Genomic DNA, 5,033 nt, shown 5'->3' with positions numbered 1-5,033 from the left:
AAATCAATTAACTCCTGAGCTACCTCCCACCATGTCCCTACTTTCTTCCCTGGCTGCCAGTAGTCAGGGGTCATTATCCCCTCCTGAGCGGCTGCAATCCTTTCTTCCCCGGGGGTGTTATAAATCCTTCCTTGCAATTGGATCCCAATAGGTTTCAGGGAGTCGGGAAGTCCCCGTATCAGGGGAGTCATTCTCTCCAGGTCTACAGGCATTAACATTGGGGAGCCCAGGTTGGGCTTGAGCTCCCGGTCATACATCATCTGAAGGCACATCGCCTTTTGCACACTCTCTACTAATTCTACTGTGCCCATTATAGCTAAGGGGTCTCCCCTTTCTAGGGGCTCAACCCCTGACCCAATATGCAGCTCTCTGGGTCAACAACCATGGGACATGGCAATTGCCCTTAGCTAAAAACACACCTGGACCCCAATACCCTTCCGCCTCCTTTTCCGACAGTAAGATCCCATTTTCCCCCCCCCCGCCGCCCCCCAACAAAGACACTCTCCACATGTACTCGGTCTCCGATTCCTTTGTAGTCCTCACAAAGTCCTTTCTCAGCTTTGCTAATTCAGTTGCGGTAAACGGGACCTCCTTAGGGGGGATGATTGTCACCCTCGTCCTCATACACATACTCTGTTTTGATCAGCGGATACATGTGGGGGGGGGGCTCTCTACAGCCTCTTTGGCTCTTTGTAAATCCCCCTGGGGGCAGATCTACCATATCCCTTTCTCCACGAGTGTTGTTCCTACCCCTCACGGTGTAGCCGCTTCCCTTAAAATTTGATTTCTTAACTCATTTTTTGATATTGCGTTTTGGCGCCTTTCCTCCTCCGACTGTTCCTGCAGCGTTTTTATTACCACCTGCAGGGAGTTCACCATCATATCTGTCCGACAGGACCTCTGCTTTTTCTCCTCTGCTGCGGTGGCCAAACTCGCTCTTAACACTGCACAAATTATAGCCTTTCCCTTCCCCCTCTTAACCTTAGCCTCCTTCTGCAATATTCTTATTCTATCCACCACACTCTGTAACTGAAACCAGTGTTCCCTTGTCCAGTCTTCTCCCTGGGGCGAGACTGGTGTGCCTCCAAAAGGTCATACAATTTCTCTGTCCCTTCATCCTGCAAAAGTGCATAATCACAAACATCGGCTGCCTTTCGGGCGGTCATCACCTACAAAAGGGATATCATCCTGAGAGGGTCACACTTCAGTATCCAAGTTTCCCCTATGTGTTCCCAGGAGGCCAAACCGTGTGCTAAGGCAAAGGTTTCCACAACGGGGCAGTACGGCACTCTCCTCTCTGAGGATCCTGTCTGTGACGCCAATTAAATGTCCTGATCTAATGTCTGGGGAGGTTTCAATATGATCCCAAGGACGAGATTAAGACGCAAACGAGGTCAGATGCTGTACAGCCCTTTCAACTTTATTCTCTCAGACAATGGGACAGTGATAGGACAGAGAGAAGGAGGAAGGGGAGAGTCAGAATGCCTAACCAAGCAGAGGAGGAGATGCGATAGGGATAGCTACCACTACCATCGATCCAGCGATGTTCCGTGGGTTCATGCCCCGTGCGGGCAAGTAGCCAATGTCCTCAGAGGGAAAGGGAGGAGTGAGGGCCAACCAGCAGCCCCCAGGGAGGAGCACGCAGTCCTTTTATACGGGGGTTCGCCCATGCGCAGTGCCTGTTTTTGTACGTGTGGTACGTGTTGTCTGTGCTACGCGTGGTGGTCTCCTTTCCTGCCAACTCACATGCAAGCGCAGTTTGGTCCAGCAACTCCTCCAAAAACAGGGTGTCGAGGTCAGGAAGTGGGGAGGTGATGCAACAGTGATGTCGAGACAGACACAGTCCAAAGCAGTCCCGTACAAGCACCCAGAACTCTTTTCCAATTGCCACTAGCTTGTTCACATACCTGTGTGTGAACATGTAGCTTATCCATGACTATTTACTGCACTATTTTGTGACTCTGACTTTCTCTGCAGAAATCTTGTTATTACACTGCTACTCTAATAACAAGAATCACATGAAATCAGTGTCTCTCATGAGTGTGGTTGTGAAACAAATGTATGGACAGAGACTTTCCAATGGACTATAATTTTGATACCAGTAACAATTCTGTAACTAGTTTCTCACAACACAAGCATAACTAGCATCAAGCACCAGCACACAAGACCCATTAAGTCCAATCTATTGCTTAAAATGTGTAACAGGAATAAAGAAGGGTTAAAAGCATTAAGTATTCCCTGAAATAGAGAAAATAAGAGGGGTTATATTAACCTCTGAATTTGTTTTCACTTTTTATTTAAAAACATAGCAAAATAATTACAATGTTTGATTAGAAACAATGATACATCTCTTCAGTATAGTGTTATCAGGTTATTTGTCACCTGCCTTTTTCAAAGATTTGTTTTTAAAGGAACACTGCCAACATATGATGGATGGACTTTAAGTGAAATAAATAAAACACCAGAAAATTCACCACAGGCAAGTGGAAAGAACACTAGCTGCTGAATATATAAATATATCAGAGCTCAAAAACATGGGCAATACTTGATGCTTTCTTGTTGCCTTGAGATGCTGTAAGTTATCATGGTTTAAAAGATGCCACTGACATGTGCATCTTGTTTACCATATACTGTGATCTCTATCCTGTTACATATGTTATCTGACCAAAGGCTACATTTCCATAGCAAGTAAAAGCTCTACAGTCTGCTACATAATTTAGACTATGAGAGAGCATCACTAAAGAACATTATTTTGCTACGAAGTATTGTTCACACTGTTTCCTTACAATTTTCTTTTATAATCTTCTTCAGATGATTGCAAGGGGTTTTGCACTCATGAAAGCCTTGTGCAACTGAAATCAAATTTGGGATGTCAACACTGAACATTTCAGAGAAGTATGTGCAATAACATGCATGTGTTCTGTAGCAGTACCCTGACCCTTCTACTATGCCTTGTGCTCTATGGAAGACAAAGAACACATCAGCCAGTATAGTACCCTATGGTATTCTGTGCTCTGTAAACATGCCTATCAGAAGCCAAGTTACCTACTTTGGATGATTCAACAGTCTCATATTTCCTAATTCAATACTTCCATGATTCACATCACTTAACTTTGTGATACTAGCACAAAAATGAATAAATACATGACATTAAGACCCCTGGTGCTAGATTTGCACTGCTTCTGATAAGTGGCTGATAATTTCAGTTATAGTTCTTTTGCAGTTTTCCAGTTTGCAAAAGGAGAAAATAATACTAATCAGTTGCCTAATGGGGTACTTCAGAGACGACCTGTGAGCATGGGTGACTTCTTAAATTCCACAGTGTTATTATGGCTATAAAAATAGGATACTTATGCATCCTCTCTATAACATTACTCATTAAGCACAGTAGTTGAAGTTCTCAAAATTCATGACTGTTGCTGTGGCTTTTACTGCTGTTGATGTCATTTAATGTTGGCTTCAATAAGAAAAAAGTCCTGCCAACACTGAGTGCTTTGGAAATGCTCAGCATGGATTTATTCTGACTAGATTTCCTACTTTATAAAGCTTCCGCCTTAGCGAATCAGTTTACTACCATTTTTCCCAATACAAGAATAGTTATTTTCAATCCTATAAAGTTTCAATTATTGGTAGATAAGAGGAACTCACTGCTTGCTGAGCTGAGCTGAGCATGGAATCACTGGAAAGAGAGGGCCAAATCCATATATGTAGAACTGAACCCTAAGGAGGAGATTGCTGTAGACAGCTCAACACTGGAAACAAAGTAGAATCTTCGCCTCTCGCTCTGAGCTGAGGTTGCTTAGCTGCATGTTTATGAGCCCTCCTTTTACTGATGTTATCCAGATCCTTTGCAGATTCTGATAAAACTCTGTAACCCAGAATTAAATTATCCATTGTTTTGCTGAATTAGTTTTCTGCCAGATTAGGCAGTTGAAGAGTTGAATCACCCTGCAGAGGAATATAACAAGCATCAGAGTTGGTGAAGGTAAGTAGTAAGAGCATGAGGCAAGTGTAGGCAGAGAGGAAGAGCTGAGCAGGGAAAAGGACATTGCCATTTTGGCAGCTTTAGAGCTGTCTAAATCGTTGTGCTTAACTGTATTCTAACTTCATCTAAGGAAAAAGCAACTTTTGAATCATGCCCTGTAGCATTCTGACCACAAAAGCTAGCAAGTTACTTCTGTGCTGCCTGGGGGATGCATTAATAGTACATGATAATTTCTAGCTAGTACATGCTTTAAAAAAGAAAAACAAACAAACAAACAAACAAACAAACAAACAAAACCCCCAGCCCCCCCACCCCAATTAGATGTGAGTCTTTACGGTCTAGAGATGAGATACAAACATACTAGAAATATTCCAAGGAAAAGAGAAAAATACATTGGTTTAATTTCAGGACCTTACAGCAGTTTATTTATTTTTATAACTTAGACAAAGACAGCAAAGCTGGAAGGGCATTTACAGGCAAAGTGCCTATACTACAAAAAAATGTTCTAATGTTCTAATCCTGTCATGAGTCTTCCTCCTTAGAACACATCTGAGCTTGTTTTTTTATCTGTAATGTAGCACTGTAATCCATCTAGAAGCTCATGTGCCACTGTTGTTTATTTCTATTGCGAATGGGACTGCAATTGGCATCCTGCCAGATCCTTGTTCTAGTCCATAGAGACTAAAATATTTGCTGGATTCTAAGAAAATACATAGTTAAACAATTAGAGTAAATAATTTTGAGAGCAATGGAGTTAAATGAGACATGGTTGTCTTTGCATATCTTAACTCATTGCAAATTCTTGATAGAAACTTTTCTTGCATTAGCATCCTCAAATGCTCCCTCTCTTATGTACCTCTACATGCACAAGTGTTCCTATGCAAGGGTTCTCTGGTGTATAGTTCATATGGGAAATATTTTTCTTGTTGAGGCACTTATGGTACCTGTCCTCTCAAATCTGTTTTCATTTAACTGGTAGATATTTTATTGCCCTTGAGATGTTTTCCCTAAGATAAATGCAAGTGGTCTTGAAGTCTTCTGAAAGACA

Source organism: Nipponia nippon, unplaced genomic scaffold, assembly GCF_047370975.1.
Source record: "Nipponia nippon isolate SJK-2023a ecotype South Korea unplaced genomic scaffold, ASM4737097v1 scaffold_8, whole genome shotgun sequence".
Classification (NCBI taxonomy): domain Eukaryota; kingdom Metazoa; phylum Chordata; class Aves; order Pelecaniformes; family Threskiornithidae; genus Nipponia; species Nipponia nippon.
The sequence above is the reverse complement of the archived record's forward strand: the minus strand, read 5'-3'. Positions refer to the sequence as shown.